This window comes from Triturus cristatus, chromosome 6, assembly GCF_964204655.1.
Source record: "Triturus cristatus chromosome 6, aTriCri1.1, whole genome shotgun sequence".
NCBI classification, from domain to species: Eukaryota; Metazoa; Chordata; class Amphibia; order Caudata; family Salamandridae; genus Triturus; species Triturus cristatus.
In genome coordinates, this window is record NC_140589.1 from 1,337,218,160 (window position 1) to 1,337,237,727 (window position 19,568).

Sequence of the window (19,568 nt, forward strand, 5' to 3'; positions counted from 1 at the left end):
ATTTTTGTGAACATTCACAAATGGGAAGGGGATCCCTTCAAGTTTTCGAATAGCTTACCGCGTCCATTGAGAATGTGGTAAAATATTAATCTTTGGTTGAAAAATATCAATACATCCCGAAGGCAAGCCGGATCTGAAAGGGACACCCTTAAGATACCCCTTCTAAATCCCAACAAGGTATCTATTCCCAAACCTTAATTGTGATTCAAAAAGATTCTGTAAAATCTTGCCCAATCACTGTTTGCGATTTGAGTATAGACAAATGTCAATTTGGGGTGGTAGCAGCTCTGATTTTACTAAAAGAAGCCTTTCTAACCACAAAATAGTTTAGTACATGAGGGACTTGGATGTGTAATGAATAAGAAAAAGGTGGACAATACAAAGTTGAAAAGGAACTCACCTATTCTGAAGATATTAGTAATTTTTACATGATTGTAGCAACTGGTCCTCCAAACACAGTGGCTGCACTGATGACAATCTTCAGCCTCACTTATACATAATATGGACAGACATAATCATAGAATACATCGAATTGATTTAGATGAGTAACTCAAGAGCCAAAGGATAGCTATACTAAACATTCACGGTTTACAAATCAGTCACATATGGCTTTCCGACTGAAAAAGCCATTCACAATATTTTTTGCTTTGCAACAGTTTTGCGAATTGGCAATTTGTGCGGCCTAGGTTTGAGAATCTCAATTTTATAATCTATAATTGGAATCGCAAAAGGTAAATTCAGTGCTGTCGCAATTAGTGACTAGTCACAAAAGGTCAATTTGCACATGCAATTTACCACCATTTCAATTCAGGTAGTAACTGTTTGCAAACCATAAAAGCTGGCCCAGAATGCGTCAGAAATTTTCACAATGGATGCAATGTATGTGATTGCGAAGAGGATATGAATACTGGCTGCTCAGCAGAGCAGGAGGCGGAAAGAAGAGAGGCTTTTCAGAGTCAGGATGACCATTTTCCAGCAAAATGAGGAAGAGAGTGTTTTTGACAAATACTGGCCAAGTAGCGCTGTAATACTAGAGATTATTGTTTGTTTCAGGTTAAAGTGAGTATGCTCTATGTCCCTGGATTTTGACACCTAACCTCACAACCCAAAATGAAAGGCGATAAAATACTGCACATCGCCGCATCAGGACTGTGATTGGGAGGAGATTGGTAGGAGATTTGGGTTGGTGGAAACCCGTTTCCGGTGCCCACATATATGTGGATGGTGTCTTACAAAATGCTCCGGAAACCGCTTGCAAGATAGTGGCAACGTGTGTCATTCTGCACAATATTGAGACCAGGAGAGGCCTACCAATCATTATGTCAGACTTACATTCGGAGAATGATGATCCTGAGCCACCTGTTCAGAAGCCTACAGAAGAAAAGGGAGCAGGGGAGGGGAGGGGAGACGACGATGGAACCACATTGCAAACAATTAATTTTCAAGGTTAGTAATATGTGAAAGTTCAAGCAAAATAAAATGTACAATGCTTGTTTGATGCTTCAATGTACAGCAACCTTTATGGTCAGAATGTCTTAACATTTTTTAAACATAATAAAGTGGCCCCTTTTCTCCTGGAGAGTTACTGTCTGGATACAGTTGAAGTGGCATTTGCCAGTCTCCAAATGAACGGGTGAAACAATCCATTCATGCAGCAGTGCATCACTTTGTATGCCTTTGATTGGCCTTATCCTCCACCATTCATTGGCATAATTATTCAAGGGCATTGGTGAGGCCATCCTTTATATTGTCTATATTTACTTTGTTTTCTGCCAATGGATCGGCCTCATTATTGAAGCCAAATACAATGCATTGCTGCATGTTCTGAAGTTTTTTGTTCACTATTTTCATCTGCTTATGTTGCAGAATCTGGATTTGCAGCTTGTAACCCTCTAGGCCAGTGGTTCCCAAACTTTTCACTCCTAAGGACCCCCATTGAGTCACTACTGGCAGCTGGGGACCCCCAGGCAATTTTGTATGATTTAAATGTCAAACAGTAAAACTGTAATTCGAAGAAAATAAAACACACACGTATGCACATCAAACAAAGACTAGACTTAAATTACTAAACATTTTAGTATTTTTAAATTAAAATATTTGCAAAAATAGAAAAATCCTAATGGGAAGGTTGGTGCTACATCTCACGACTAACTTTTCATTGTTTGTTTTTATTTCACAGCCCGGGGCTCCTGCTCCTGCCAAGGCTAGACTGGAATCTTAAAGCTGCTCTGACAAATGTTGTCAGACTAGTCCCCATACATTGCACACCAAGTGCAGCGAGTGAGTCTGACCACTACAAAGGGGGCATTTGGGGCCTCTCCCCTAAGAAAATTTGGGGGAAAATGGTGCATTTTATAACACATTTGTCATATATTGAATTGAAATAATGACCTTACTATGCACCAGCATACAACAATCTTTTGTCAATCTTCATTGATTCCCTCACTACTACCCTCCAACAGTGCCTCTCATCTCTCCATAGCCCCACTGTCACATGTATTTAATTTGTTTTATAGCACCTCTCATACCACTGTAGGGTGTCAGAGCACTTTACATCACACACATACAGAGACAATGAATAATACATCTGTAAATCAGTGACTAGAAAATGTTACATAAGGCAAAGGGGACTACAAGGTGTAGTATTCACAAGTCATCCATACTGGTAGGCATTTTTTAAGAGTGCTTGGCCTGGAGAGCACAAACTCAGAATTCAGAACATAACACAGGGGTTAGCATTGACTTTAATAATAAGGATTTATTTCTACCCAAACAAACCTTTTTAGCAGCATCGGGATAATGAAAGACTGGGAAAAAGCATAACTTACTAACTTGTACCATGCAGTTTGCTGGCAGCTCTTTAATGTCAGTTCATAGCTCACTGTGCTAAATGCAATTGGAACTTGTGAACTGCATAATAACAAAAGAGTCTCTGGCAAAATCAGGAACTGACTGAGCTATCAAAATACTTATTTTTTAAATGCATGGTAGACATTTTTTGCAGCAGGCATATTAACCATCTGGGCTTCCTAAGATGACTCAAAGCTGCCACTGGACGAACCCCCCATCTCTCTCCAGCAGGTACATTAATCATCGGAGTTATCTTGACACTTTTATTGGTGCCCAAAAACTGCTGTTTATACAAGGAACTTTCCATTGCTTTTAAAACTGCTGCCTGCGGACCCCCTGGCCATGTGTCACGGACCCCTGGGGGTCCCCGGACCCCAGTTTGGGAACCACTGCTCTAGGCCACCAAACAACTGGAGATTTTCTACTGTAACTTCCGACAATGATGCTTGCTTGACAAGAGATGGCTCATGCCGCCGACTGTGCGCACACACTGGGACATGCTGCTGTTCTGGCCTCACAACTGGCTACAGGATTGGACTATTGAGCTGTTGTACATCATCCCCATTCACTGATGGTGCCTATGGGGAGTATGAAGCACTGCTACATTGGCCATCAGATGTGGTTAGCTGACTATCTATTTCTATGGGATCTTCCACCATCATGTTCGAGTCATCCTGTCCCTCCACATTTTTGGCATCATTGTCTTTCTCAGGTTGATCTGCTTAAAAAATAAACTTACAATTAATTTTGGTATAAGGAAAGGCACTTCTTTTGCTGTCATTTGTTTAATAAATTTCCAACACTTACTATGGTGAGTGAATTTTTGACTAGATGTCCCATAATGCACTATGGTTGCCTTATTACAACTCTTTTCTAAAAACTCTGCATTATGTTACTTGATTAATGTACGTAGAAGGCAGTTTAGGGTAACAGATGTTAAAATACAAAACATTTTACACTTACTTTGAGATTTTACAGGTGCTGATTTATCAATACTTGTATATCTCACAACTGCGGCTGGCTTAAAGTAATCTTCACATTTGACTCCAGTGTATTGCATGGGGGCTGTTGAGGGGCTATCTCATGCTGCATTGGACTTGCTCAGTCATGTTCCAACCTTCTCCTTTGTGCACGACCTGAGGTCATACAGCATCTTCCCAATCTCATAATTGGAGCGCTGGGTTGCCCCTACAGCATTGATTTTCTTCTGCATCTCCTGCCAGATTATCTTTTACTGTGATTCCAGGACAGTCATGGATGACCTTCCCAACAGTAGGCCATGATTGTGTCAGTACTCTGCTGTTAGAATCCGGGTTCTCTGGTTGGCACAAGCAGGGAACCTTTCCTCTAGTCAGGGTAAGGGGTTACACTCCTAAAATAACCCCTGCTCACCCTCTAGGTGGCTTGGCACGAGCAGACAAGCTACCTAGAGGGTGAGCAGTGGTTATTTTAGGAGTGTAACCAATTACCCTGACTAGAGGAAAGGTTCCCTGCTTGTCACAAGTACCTGCCTGTGCCAACCAGAGAACCCGGATTCTAACATTGGTGGTCAGCGGTGAGGATTCTGGACTTGCATTTGTGACTCATGTACAGTAATTGGTGAACACTACTTAGTGAGTGCAGACCTTAACGCAACCAATACTTGTTGGTAGATTTCTTTTAGGACTGTCTATTTTTGAGCACTGCCAAGCTTAACCATGGTGGAGAAAGCAGCATCCATAGTCTCTGTTAATACTGAATTCGAATGGGAAGAAGAGAAAATGGATAGCTACTCGTTATCACAGCTGAAATTCTTTTGCAAGAAATGTAATGTTTGCACTACTGGGTGTAGAAACAAGGCAGAGTTCTACAAGGCGCTGAGGGCCTGGGTAGAAGCAAGGAATGCCACTGATGATAACAATGCAGAGGAGCAGCTGGATGGGCCAGTGGGCCCAAGAGGAAGGAGATCCCCTTCCCCTGCAGGTAGCAGTGTTTCTAGTAAAAGTTTATCTCCAGAAGGAGTTGGCAGACAGGAAGGAAACCAGAGCTCATGAGATAGAGATGGCAAAACTAAATGGACAACTGGCAATGGAACAAAAAAGGCTGGAAATGGAAGAGAAAAAAAGCCAAATGGAGCATGAGATGAAAATCAGGGAGCTGGAGTTGAAAGCCCAGGGCTTGGGAAGCACTCCCTCTGGTGGCAGCACACCCCCAGTGCAGGTAGAGTCCAGAGTGTACATACCAAAAGATGTAGTGAAAGATTTTTTTAAAAATGATAACATAGGGCAGTGGTTCAAAGCCTACGAAGTAGCCATGTCCTCCCACCGGGTCCCTGAGAAGGATTGGGGAGCGGGGTTGTGGGAGCGGTTCTTGAGTGAAGGGCGGGACACACTGCTAGATTTGCCCTCAGAAGTGTATAACTCTTACCCCATAGGAAGGATGCTTTAATGGCTAGGTATGGGTTAACCCCTGAAATGTATAGACAGAGGTTCAGGGGTTGCACTAAGATTCCCAATAGTACATATGTGGAGTATGTAACTTTTTTTTGCAGAGCACTGGATGGTTGGGTGAAGGGTAGCAAGGTTTTTAATTTTCAAGGGCTTCTTGATTTAATGGCATGAGAGCACTTGTCCAGTAATTGTTTTCCTGAGCTACGCCAGCACCTGATTGATAGTAGGCTGACTAACCCTAGGAAGCTTGCTGAGGAGGCGGACCGCTGGGTCAGTACCAGGGTCCACAAGGGTCCCGTGGGAGACTCCGCCAAAGGTGGGCAGGGTCCCCACCAGAAGAGCGGGGGGGAAAAGGGAAAACAGAGGGAGTTCAAAGAGGGCCCCCAACCTGTTACAGATGTGGTGAGCTGGGTAATTTTGCCAATGATCCCAAGTGTTGCCAGTTTGGTAAACCAGCACCCCCTGGTGCAACACCCCGGCAGATGGCTAGTGTAGCCCTGGGCGGAGAGATGCGTGTCCAAGGTGGGTGGGGTTCAGTAGAAATGTCCCTGGTCTCATTAGGAGACCGTGAAGTGGTCCCCAAAACCCAGCTGCCTGAGAACACTAAAAAATACAGGCAGTGGGTGACCATAAATGGCCATAGGGTGGAAGCTCTCAGAGACACAGGAGCCAGTGTGACGGCTGTCAAGCGCCACCTGGTGTCTCAGGAGCAGGTTGTCCCACGAGCATTCTATCCGGTTGTTGCTGCCGACAACACCGAGAGTCACTGCCCGGGGGCTCAGGTTCACTTTGAGTGGGGGGGTCTCTGGTACGCTTCAGGTATGTGTGAGGCCCGCCATGCCTGTAGACTGTCTGTTAGGGAACGATCTGGAGAGCTCACCTTGGGCTAAGGTGGAGCGGAGTGCTCACCTGGAGATCTTGGGTATGCCAGATTGGGGGGGTGACACCACACGGTCCATGACAGTGAGTAGAGGTGCTCAAGAGGACCTGGAGCCTGAGAGGGAGGCCCAGGAACCGGCCTTAGGGAGAAGAGGCAGGGGGCGCGGGAAACCGACCCCTGAAGTTCCCACGGTCCAGGAGGAAGCAGACCTTGAGGGGGATGCCCTGGAACCTATAGGGGAACAGATAACTGAACTGGGGGACCTGCCTGAGCTGACCCATTGGCAGCAAGAAGGAGGACCCTCCAGGGAGGAATTCTGCAGGGAGCAGAAAGAGTGCCCTTCTCTCGTGGGTATGCGGCAGCAGGCTGCAGACCAGGCCAACGGTGATCAGTCTGGAACACATTTCATTTACTGGGAGAACGACCTCCTGTATTCTGAGCCTATGGTTGCTGAGCCTGGGTCAGCCCGTGTGCTGGTGGTACCCCAGCGCTTCAGAGCCTTCCTACTGGGGCTGGCTCACGATGTGCCATTAGCAGGACATTTGGGGCACGACAAGACCTTTGAAAGGCTTGTCACCCACTTCTTTTGGCCCCAAATGCGCAGTAGGTCAGACACTCACTGCAGGACCTGCCAGACTGGCCAGGCAAGTGGGAAGAGTGGAAGGAAGCAGAAGGCTCCATTCCAGCCATTCCCTGTGGTCGGTACCCCATTCCAGCGAGTGGGGATTGACATTGTAGGGCCACTGGACCCCAGGACAGCAATGGGCAATAGGTTCATCCTGGTCCTGGTGGACCATGCCACCCGGTACCCGGAAGCCATCCCTCTGAGGACAGTGACGGCCCCCGTGGTGGGACGTGCGCTGATGGGAATTTTCTCCCGAGTGGGATTCCCTCTAGAGGTGGTGTCTGACCGAGGTACCCATTTCATATCTAAATATATGAAATCCCTTTGGCAAGAGTGTGGTGTAACCTACAATTTCACCACACCTTACCACCCCAAGGAAACGGGTTGGTTGAGAGATTCAACCAAACCCTAAAGGGCATGATAATGGGTCTTGAGGAACCCATGAGGCGTAAGTGGGACGTCCTCTTACCATGCCTTCTCTTTGCTTACAGAGAGGTGCCAGAGAAGTCTCTAGGGTTCAGGCCCTTTGAACTTCAGTACGGACACCCAGTGTTCGGACCTCTTAGTCTGGTCAAGGAAGGCTGCGAGCAATCTCCCAGGAAACCTCCCCAGAATGTATATAGCTTAGGGGTAAATTATCGCGAAAATGTTAAAAATCTCCACAAACACGCGGAAATATCGCGAAGATGCGGAAGTTTTTTTCCCGCCCGTTCGCGGTATTTTCTGCGTGGTCACGGCTCACCAATTTACCCATGCGGTTGCTCGCTGGCGCGGTCATCTTGTTTTCACTTGTCTCGCGGTGCATGATCGCGAGAAGAAAGACGTGATCGCGCGACGCATGACGTTACGGCGGGCGCGAACTGTCGCGAGACAGCGCAAATGGCTACCAACAATCCAACATCTCGTGGAGAATGCGACCGGATCGGGAAAACTTGGCGGCGAACGCGGGGATTCAGGTAAGGCGATCGCGCGCACGCGAGAATGTATTATTTTACAGCGCGAGCAAGCAAAACATTTCCAGTAAAATGCGGATTGCGGAAAATTTAACATTTTCACTCTCTCCGTGGAACGCGAAAATGTCAAATTATCGCAATTTCCGCGAGCGGAACGGAATTTTAGCCCAGGCCTAATATAGCTACATGCTGGCCTTCAGAAACCAGACTAGGCGTTTCAGGGAACTTGCCGAGGCAAACCTGGAAGCCAGCCAGGAGGAGATGAAGCGGTGGTATGACCAGAATGCCACTCTGGTAGAGCTTCAGCCTGGACAGAAGGTATGGGTCTTAGCCCCAGTGGAGCCCTGTGCGCTCCAGGATAAGTGGACCGGTCCCTTTGAGGTTGTGGAGCGCAAGAGCCCTGTCACCTATTTGGTGAACTTGCGGTCTCCAAGGAACCCCTTGAGGGTCCTTCATGTCAACCGCCTCAAGCCCCACTTGGAGAGGTCCCAAGTGGGCATGCTCTTAGCGACAGATGCTGGGATGGAGGAGGCGACCGAGCCTCTTCCTTACCTCCTGGCAGCCAAGGAGCAAGATTGGTCAGTGGATGGTGTCATCCTCTCTTCCACCCTGATCCCTGAGCAACAGAACGATTGTCGCCAGTTACTGGGACAATTCTTTGACCTGTTTTCCCTGATTCCCGGTGTCACTGATTGGTGTGTCCATGATGTGGACACTGGGGATAGTACACCTGTGCGGCACATGGCCTACAGGGTGACTGACAGGGTAAGGGCCTGTATCAAGGAGGAGGTCTCCAAGATGTTTGCCCTGGGGTAATTGAGCCCTCAAGCAGTCCTTGGGCCAGCCCAGTGGTCTTGGTCCCAAAGGCTGCAGCGCCGGGAGCCACACCCGAACTCCGGTTCTGTGTGGACTACAAAGGACTCAATTCGGTCACCAGGACTGACGCACACCCCATCCCCAGAGCTGATGAGCTCATAGATCGGCTAGGGGCTGCCAAGTACCTCAGCACGTTTGATTTAACGTCTGGGTATTGGCAGATCGCCTTGACCGACGGGGCCAAAGAGAAGTCAGCATTTTCCATCCCTGATGGGCATTACCAGTTCCGGCTTATGCCCTTTGGGATGAAGAATGCCCCTGCCACCTTCCAGAGGTTGGTCAACCAGGTGTTGGTTGGGCTGGATTCATTCAGTGCAGCCTACCTGGATGACATCGCAGTGTTCAGCTCCACGTGGGAGGAACACCTGCGACACCTCTGGGAAGTGTTGATGGCGCTGCGGAGGGCAGGCCTCACGATCAAGGCGAGTAAGTGCCAGATCGGGCAGGGTTCAGTGGTGTACTTGGGGCACAAACCCAGACAGAGGTGAGAGCCTTCCTAGGTCTCACCGGGTACTACAGGAGGTTTGTCAAGGGGTATGGCAACATTGGTGCCCCCTTGACAGCGCTGACTTCAAGGACGCAGCCCAGGAAGGTGATTTGGACTGACACCTGTCAGAAATCTTTTGAGGCCCTGAAAGCTGCTATGTGCACAGCGCCCGTGCTTTTGGCTCCCAACTTCTCCAAAGAGTTTATCGTTCAGACAGACGCTTCAGAGCATGGTGTGGGGGCTGTTCTTTCACAGATTAATGAAGAGGTCCTAGATCAACCTGTAGCCTTTATCAGCAGGAGGTTACTACCACGGGAACAGAGATGGAGGGCTATTGAGCGTGCGGCATTTGCTGTGGTCTGGGCGCTGAAGAAGCTAAGACCCTACCTGTTTGGATCTCACTTACGGGTTCAGACAGACCACAGGCTCCTCAGATGGTTGATGCATATGAGGGGTGAGAATCCAAAGCTGTTGAGGTGGTCCATTTCCCTACAGGGTATGGATTTTACGGTGGAACATCGCCCTGGTACAGATCACGCCAATGCTGACGGTCTGTCCAGATTTTTCCGCCTTAGTGATGAGGAACTCCCTGGGGTAGGGTAGTTCTCCCCACTTTTCAGCTGGAGGGGACACGTGTTAGACCTGGCACCTTGGCTTGAGTCTCCCTTCCACTTTTTGTCGCTGTGCCTCATGTGTTTTGCTGGTGTTAGCTGCTCAGAGCACTGTGCCACTGCCAACCAGTGCCACAGTGCAAGTGCTCCCTATTTAAAATGTATATGTTGGTTGGATTCCATGATTGGCTCATTTGGTTTACTGTCAGACCCCAGTAAAGTGCACCAGGAGTGCCCAGGGCTTGTGAGAACAGATGCTGCTGGTGGGCTTGCAGCACTGGTTGTGCCACCCACAGAAGCGACCTAGTAAAATGTGTCTGAGGTCTGCTATTGCAGAACCTGCGTGCAGTCTGGTACTGTCATGCTGACTGGGCAAGTGCACCCACTTCCCAGTCCCTAAACCTTCCCTTAACTTCATATTAGTCACCCCTATGGTAGGACAAGCCCTGATGTGTGTGGCATGTCCTAATAGTGAATTACAGCCATTTTCGTTGTTCACTATTGTAAGGCTACCTGTTCTCCATAGGCCAGAATGGGCTGTTAGAATTGTTACATCCTATGATCCTAACAGGCCCAGGGAACATGGTAGAAAATTGAGTTTAGTATGCCTGAACTCAGAATAATAAAATACATCTTTTAGTAAAGTTTATTTTAATATTCTGTGTTTGCAAATACCACTTTTAGAAAGTTGGTATTTGCTTGCCTAACCATTTCAGCCCGCCTCTGCTATGATGTGTATCTGCCTGTCTGGTTTGTGTGAGTGACAGGGCTGGGGAAACCCAGAGGGGCAGGGCTAGGTAGCCTGGTTGTGAATGGAGAGATTGACATCCAGATGGGTGGGAGGAGTGCACCTGGACTCTGAATAGGGCTGTGCTCTGCCACCACAATGCTGGCTCCACCTCCTGTGGAGCGACTGATGTCTCTGCCCTGCACCCTGAATATAAAGGGAGAGTCATGTCAACAAAGTGCTCAAGAACTGGTTTGGACTGGGCAAAGGCCCCTCTACCCCAGAGGAACAAAGGAATTAGATCCTGCTTGACAACAAGAACCTCTGCCTGAGGAGAAGGAACTGGGAAAGCTGTAAGGAGGAGTACTGTCCCTGACCTGGGGGATTGGCCTGCAGTGGTTGCCTTGCTGCTGGAAGGAGAGGAGAAAAGACTACAAAGACTTTAATTCAACTTGTGCTTAAAAGATCTCCAAGGGATTGTGCTGAGCTTGCCCCCTGAACGAAGTCCCAGGACCAGTGGACTTCACCCCCCAGCTCCCCAGAGTCTTTTGGAAGTGCCTGCTGCTGTTGTTGGGCCTTCTGAGGGACTGCGTGTCGCAAGGAGCTGGAAGCGCGACTCAAGAAGGAGAAGCGTGCCGCCGTCGGAGCTGTTGTCGTCGCATCTCGCAAAGGGTGTCGCCGCTGCAGCATCGCATCGAGCGGAAGCGTCTCACATTATTCCGGAAGTGTCTTGCAACGCCGAAGAAGCGTGTCGCCATCGCAGCCATCGTAGCTGACGCATTGCACCGCATCAAGAGAAGAGTCTCGTATCGAGGAAGAAGCGTGTCGCCATCGCAGCCATCGTAGTTGTCGCATTGCACCGCATCAAGAAAAGCGCCTCGCATCCACGGAGAAGCGTGCCGCCGTCGGAGCTGCTGTTGTCGCATCGCGTAACGGGGTGATGCCGCTGCAGCATCGCTTCGAGCGGAAGCGTCTCGCAAACGTCGGAGAAGAGTGCCGCTGCCAAGGCCGCTGTCGTCGCATCACGTAAAGTGGTGATGCCGCTGTAGCTGACGCATCGAGACGAGTCTTCTCACAACGTCGGAGAAGCGTAACGCAGCTGGAAGCTCCCACGTCTTTATTTCTTTGCACCAAAAACTTCATCACATCAGCATCGTTGCAACACTTTCGTTGCCCTGCATGTCGCATCTAAGGTACATTGACTTAAAGTGTTGCATTTAAGAACTTAAGAGAACTAAGCAAACTTCTATCTAAAGTAACAGTATTGTGTATTTCTGTCATTTAATGGTCTTGTGGTAACTCTATATAAAGAATCCTTATTTTTAATATAAAAACCTGTGTGGTGTCCATTTGTAGTGTTGTCACTTGGTTACTGTATGTGTTCACAAATGCTTAACCTATAACGCTCTGAGATAATCCTTGTCTGCTCGCGCCAAGCTACCTAGAGCAGTGGTTCCCAAACTGGGGTCCGGGGACCCCCAGGGGTCCGTGACACATTGCCAGGGGGTCCGCAGGCAGCAGTTTTAAAAGCAATGGAAAGTTCCTTGTATAAACAGCAGTTTTTGGGCACCAATAAAAGTGTCAAGATAACTCCGATGATTAATGTACCTGCTGGAGAGAGATGGGGGGTTCGTCCAGTGGCAGCTTTGAGTCATCTTAGGAAGCCCAGATGGTTAATATGCCTGCTGCAAAAAATGTCTACCATGCATTTAAAAAATAAGTATTTTGATAGCTCAGTCAGTTCCTGATTTTGCCAGAGACTCTTTTGTTATTATGCAGTTCACAAGTTCCAATTGCATTTAGCACAGTGAGCTATGAACTGACATTAAAGAGCTGCCAGCAAACTGCATGGTACAAGTTAGTAAGTTATGCTTTTTCCCAGTCTTTCATTATCCCGATGCTGCTAAAAAGGTTTGTTTGGGTAGAAATAAATCCTTATTATTAAAGTCAATGCTAACCTCTGTGTTATGTTCTGAATTCTGAGTTTGTGCTCTCCAGACCAAGCACTCTTAAAAAATGCCTACCAGTATGGATGACTTGTGAATACTACACCTTGTAGTCCCCTTTGCCTTATGTAACATTTTCTAGTCACTGATTTACAGATGTATTATTCATTGTCTCTGTATGTGTGTGATGTAAAGTGCTCTGACACCCTACAGTGGTATGAGAGGTGCTATAAAACAAATTAAATACATGTGACAGTGGGGCTATGGAGAGATGAGAGGCACTGTTGGAGGGTAGTAGTGAGGGAATCAATGAAGATTGACAAAAGATTGTTGTATGCTGGTGCATAGTAAGGTCATTATTTCAATTCAATATATGACAAATGTGTTATAAAATGCACCATTTTCCCCCAAATTTTCTTAGGGGAGAGGCCCCCAATGCCCCCTTTGTAGTGGTCAGACTCACTCGCTGCACTTGGTGTGCAATGTATGGGGACTAGTCTGACAACATTTGTCAGAGCAGCTTTAAGTTTCCAGTCTAGCCTTGGCAGGAGCAGAAGCCCCGGGCTGTGAAATAAAAACAAACAATGAAAAGTTAGTCGTGAGATGTAGCACCAACCTTCCCATTAGGATTTTTCTATTTTTGCAAATATTTTAATTTAAAAATACTAAAATGTTTAGTAATTTAAGTCTAGTCTTTGTTTTATGTGCATACGTGTGTGTTTCATTTTCTTCGAATTACAGTTTTACTGTTTGACATTTAAATCATACAAAATTGCCTGGGGGTCCCCGGCTGCCAGTAGTGACTCAATGGGGGTCCTTAGGAGTGAAAAGTTTGGGAACCACTGACCTAGAGGGTGAGCAGGGGTTATTTTAGGCGTGTAACCCCTTACCCTGACTAGAGGAAAGGTTCCCTGCTTGTCACAAGTACCTACCTGTGCCAACCAGAGAACCCGGATTCTAACATCTGCCATGAGAATCACAAGCTCTTTTTCTGAAAACTAGAATTAGTTTTTTCTTCTCCCTACCTCCTTCAGTGGGTTTTGGCTGGCCATTGGTGTGGTAGTAATAGGATGTGGTTTCCTGGTTTAGTTTGAAATTTGCACAGGCAGCTGTTCAGTACCTCCACTCTGGCTCCTTTCCAGGCCTGAAATGAGAATCAATTCCTGGTTTTGAGGTCATTTCCCAGAACCTGGAAGATCTTTTCGGTGTCGCAATTTTCATAATTGCAAATTGCAATTACCAAAATAAAGAAGCAACTACTTCACAAGTTGCAAATTGTGAAGGTAAAACGTACATAGATACTGATTTGGTACTTACAAATTGTGATTTGCTAAAATTTGCAATTTATAAATCATAAATCAGAACTTTCGTACATTAAAGCCCCAATCTGCAGTTTGAGACAGACGCAACATGTGCTAGTAACCTTGGATTGAACTCACTAATATTGGCATCACTCCATGACCGAGAGGAAGTAAACAGATCTTAATCCAAAACACATCACACCAATGTTTAGGCAACTTACAATGCAAATCTTTGTCAACAGTTTCTGTGCTAGTATACAACATAACCGCAAATGACTTGCTAGTGCTTCAGCAGATGATGTGGTGAGATGGCCTAGAAGCATTAAACATGCATACTAATATATTTGTGAAAAACTCTTGCCTTTTAAAATTCAAAGTGTAATATATTTCAATATTCATCTGCAGGATCTATAATATATAAAAACTCACATAATTCTTCCATTTTTATGAGACATTGCAAATGTATCATGTTTTTATGACAATAGGACTACAAATTTATGTGATGTATGTACCACAAATGTGTAACATAAACTGCAATGAAATTATAGCATTAGTAGTAAACATTTTAAAAGAGGATATGTGCATACTGGTCCTGATTCATAAAGGTACTTAAACATTTGAATACGTTTAATTTTTGATTAAGTTTACTATATTTTGGAATTTGCAAGGTCCGAATGTAAGTTACTACAAAATAAGAAAACAGTAGTACGTCCAGCACTACACATTGCAATCCCGCAGAAGAGGTCGTCCCATAGGCTAACTCATTCAAACCAGTGCAGGTTTCCTAAATAGATCATAGAGACTGGTTAAATGTTTTTGCTTTGATCAATGTGCAGTTTTTCCAACAATTGCTTAATAATTGTTTAAGAATTAGGTCACAAATATTCGAAGTGGAAAGAGGTAGCATGGGCTATTGATAAAAAGAAGTTGATGTTCTCCCCCGCAAGCCATATTTAATCCCTTCTTACGACTGCCAGTATATCAAAGACAACAGTAGCGTTCAGACTTTTACGGATTGCTCTGAGATACAGATTCAATTCTTACATCTGCATTTATTGTTGTATGCTGTGTGCTGAGGTGACAAAAGCTGCTAAATTTAGCACTAGTGCAGGGGGTAATGCAGGCTGCACCATATTGTTCTAAATAAAGCGAAGCACTGCGTTTCAGAATTGGCGGAATTAAGCCAAGGAGGCTAAAGCCAAGCTCTGCCACTTCGTAGTAAATATGCCCCCCAGTCAATGGATGCATCATGTACTGAGATGCATCAACAGAAGAGTGCACTCATTTATTGCCAACTGTAGTCAATGGTGGAATGGCAACAAGTGGCAAGGGAATTGTGTTCATTTACTCACTTTCCTCGTGTGGTAGGTGCAACTGACTGCAGCCATATGGCACTTCAGCCACCTCACCACATATCACACCTTTTGAGCAACATAGAAGACGGGCTCAATCAAAGTGCAAGCTATCAGCGAATTCTCTGCCTTTTCTGGAAGCACACTCACACAGTTACATCTTCAAGCAGTCACCTCTTAAATCACTTAGTTACTGGTGATTTCAGCGAAGTGGCTCATTGGAAATTAACAACACCTCTCCCTGGGGCTACATGTGCATCTTGGACTGCAATATGTAACATATTCATCACTAAAACAGAAAACACACACATTAACCTCTCATCCACTACATATTTTTAGGCATGATATATTATATTTGCAATTCAGGCCCCATAGAATATGTTTTGCATGTCTTTTGTACAGGCAATGCTGTGTATGCTCTCAGCCTGATGTCATCACAGCCTATAGATGGCCAAGAACAACACCTCAACAGAGGTAACAGAGCACACATCCATCCACAAGCCTTTATTGAATGAACTTTTGGGATCCTTAAGTTGTGATTCAGATGAATTGTGTGCACTGGGGAGTGTGCAGGTGTACTCCCCAGAAGTTGCGTGTAGGATTGTAATAACTTTTGCACGTCATCTTGATCTACACCCACATTCAGGTGCCTGGGGTGGGTTATTTTGGGAAGTTTTATAAAGTGCAAACATGAGCGATCATGGTATTAGAGTGCTGTACATAGAGCGATCAGGTCAAACATAGAAGGTAAAAAATACATGAAGGGAAGTGATGGGCCAATGCAAGCACAGAAAACAAATACAGAAAAAAACACAGTGGCTTGATTGATCCATGATCCAAAGAACTCCACCTGTAAATGATCAAGCACAGTGATAAATAATCACTAGTAATTAAGTATGCCTAGTGGAGGAGACCATCAAGCAGAAGCAGTTTTTTCTTACTTCTTTTTTGAAGAATGAAGAGGAGGGATTTGTCCTAGTTTGAGGTGGAAGTGCATTCCATATTCCTGGGGCAAGACCAGAGAAGGAGCAGTCGTAAGTCTTCTTTTTGTTGAACTCCTGTGGTTTTAGCAGTAGGGAGTTAGAGTTTCTTGTGGAGTGACTACCCCCAGATAGTTCAAGTCTTTCAGCTTGATTGACAGGTGGGTTGTAGTGTAGGGCCTTATGAGTCATGGGAGCCATTTTAAATAGTTGAGGTTGGGGATGATGTGATTGGATCTCCTGTAACCAGTGATGAGCCTAGCAGCTGAGTTCAGTGTAGCCCGTAGAGGGGCCAACCTTACTTTGGGTAGTCCTGCCAGTGTAGCGCTCCTGTAATCTAAGCGGAAGATGACCAGGGATTGGACTTCAGGGTTGCCAGTCATCGGGTGAAAAGAAAGGTTTAATTGTCCTCAGAATATTTGGCTGGAAATTGCCTCCCCTAGTAGTGGCACTGATATGAGCTTGCATATGGAGACATTTGTCCAATATTATATCAAGTAGTCTAGTGGAACTAATCACATGTGGGGTGCAGTTGAGAGAAGTGAGTTGCTTGAGCCATTCTTCAATGGGTCAGAGTGATTTTGTGAGGTGATCAGGAGGAATTCAGTTTTGAGCATATTAAGCATGAGGTGGGTCAACCAATCTTGAGTTTTCAATAGGGTACAGTCTCAAATATAGTTGTGCATATTCAGCATACATCTGGTAGTGGATGTTTGAAAACTTGAGAAGTTCAGTAAGCGGTTCCATGGGCAGTTTGAATTGGGTGGGTGATAGTGTGGAACCTTGAAGAACACCAGCCGTGAATGGTGTGGTGTCCGATAGGTTTTTGTTTACTTTGATTCTCTGTGATCTAGTGTAAAGGAAAGAGGCAAACCACTTTAATACAGGACCGTATAGCCCCATCCACTTCTCCAGAAGGTCAATCATATTATCATGTTTTACCGTATTGAAAGCAGAGGAGAAATCAAGTAGAATAAGCAGACAAGGCTCGTTCTGGTCTAGCATTCTCAAGACGTCATCAACAATATGTGTTAGAGCCATTTTAGTGCTATGATTAGTTCCGAATCTAGATTGATGTTGATCCATGAGTTGAAATTGCTCAGTGTGGTTGCAGAGTCTTAGATGTAGGTCTTTCTCTAGTAACTTAGCTGTGTTGGCATGTTGGTGATTGGGCGGTAATTGGTATGGGCAGATAGGTCCGCACTCATTTTGTTTGGAATAGGGGTGACCTGACTTATCTTTAAGCAACCAAGAAGCCTGCCCTGAGCAAGAGATGCATTGACCATCTCGGGTTTAAAGAAGGAGTAATGAAGGAATGAACAGTTTGAAGAGCTTGGCAGGCAGAGGCCCAATTAAATGATTATTGTTTTTTATTATAGCTAGAATTTTTAGTAAGGCTGCTTCATCAGGGATTTTGAAGGCACTCCATGTGGCATTGTTTTTAGTAGTGTAGCCATAGGGAGGGAGGCTACCAGGGCCAGCGTTGATAGAAGCTATGAATCATGCTGAAGATCAGTTTTAATTCTCCTTGTCTTTCCAATGAAATAGGAGGAGAAATCCCCACTACTTGACAAGGATCAAAAGTTAGCTGGTTGTAGGTTAGAGTTGCATAGTGTTTGTTGTTTGATGAGTTTCTTGGCAATATATTTCTCATTGACTAGTTGTGCCCTAAAATATTTTGCTTGGAGTTTCAAATGTGTCTATTGTGGGAACGTTTTGCCAACCTCAGGTGCTTGAGTTGTGAGGTGGAGGAAGAGCTTCTCCACTGTCTTCTCGCAAGCCTTAAATTGCGCCTTTCCTTATTGAGGCTGTCATTGAACCAGGGATTGGAGTGTTGCCACGGTATTCTTTTTAGCTGCTTAGGAGCGATCATATCCAAGGTGTCTATCATAGATTGTGTGTAGTATTCAGTAAGATCAATAACATTCATCATGTTAGTCAGAGGCAACATGATGTTATGAGTAGAGGTTAGATCGTGAGGGTTAATATTTCTCAAGTTTCTGGAACATTGTTCATGTTTTAGAGGTTGACATTTCCTAGTTAACACCCTCTCAAGGATTAAGAAGGAGATTAAGTAGTGGTCTGACCAGTCACATAGGGTTATGATTTCAAGTTGGGTGGTATTGTCCTTAAATATGATTAGATCGAAGGTGGAGCTTTTAATGTCTGTTGGGCTATTACAAAACTTAGTAAAAAGTTCAGGTCAGTGAGCAAGGCATTAAATGTGTTTAATAAGGGGCCCTTAGTGTTCATTCCAATGAATAATGAAAAATTCAGGGAAGATATGGTTGGTATGCTTATCAGAGGTAGATGAGATGGTCTCCATTATTTGTTCAATGAAAAGTAGGTTGTTTACTGGGGATGGTAAATCATGTGGCATTTACAAACTATCTTATTATTGCTCCAAATTTCGATACCTAGGAGTTCAGTAGAGGGCAATAGCCTAGTTTTTGAATCTTTCAAGGAGAGCGTGGATCTATAAATGCATGCATGCTCCTTTGCTTTTCCAAATCTATCCAGCCAGGGGATGTCATAGTTGGGGGTGACTAGGATGTCCATGCAAGGCGGGGAGGCCTCTGTGAGCCACATTCCAATAATATGATGAGGTCTTGTGTGAGAATGAGATCTGCAATGTCAACTGCATGTTTAACTGCCGACCTGCAGTTGAGAAGCATAGACCTAGGATGAGATTTGGTTTCAGCAGCTTCATGGTGAAAATGGGAATTTGAAGAATATTGTACTTGTTAAAGGTGTTCAGCCTGATCTCGCTGGTCTTCTTCTTGTTCTAGGGTAGTCCCAGCCGGTTTACCCATCACTGCAGCAGTAACTAAGCACTGCTTGTTACAGGACGATTGCACCTTTGGTCCACCAGGGCCACACAAACTTTCACCAACGATCTCCAACTTCCAAAATCACGGGGAGAAGGGAGCGGGTTTCACCCACCACGCAAAAGGCAAGCAGGGTTGTCTCTACCCCCAATGTGGAATGAGTAGGTGTCCTCAGGTTAAACACCACTCCATTTGTGGACACCTTTTCAATTCCCACTGCTCTGGGCACGATGAGGCATGCCCTGCAACATATGTTGGTGTCTGCTGGTTGGGACCCCTCTGCTCCCCCAACTAGAGTGTCCAGACTACCACAACGCCTGCAAACCAACCACAGGCACTCTCCGGGCCGCAATCCAATGCGTGGCATCCCTGCTCCTTCACTGTGCTCCAACTCAGGCCTTATGAGTCCACGGCCCCTCCGATACCACCATCCACCACCCAGGAGGGATGCATAAACTGGGGGCCAGGATCACTCTCCTCATCAGGGTTTAGGGTTCCTGCAGTCCCAGGATCCCAGTGCCGACCATAGGCCAGGGGTCTTCTCCCTCTTCCTGCGCCATCACCAGCTGAGCGCTGTCTCGCCTGGTTCCCCTCATAGGGCTTGGCAGTGTCTCTGGGCAGGGGGCCCTCCTTTATGAGTCCACCACTTTGCTGAAGGCCACTCACTCAGTCTGCACCTCAGTAGGACGTCCTCGCAGATCCGGCCTGGCTACCTCCCCTTCG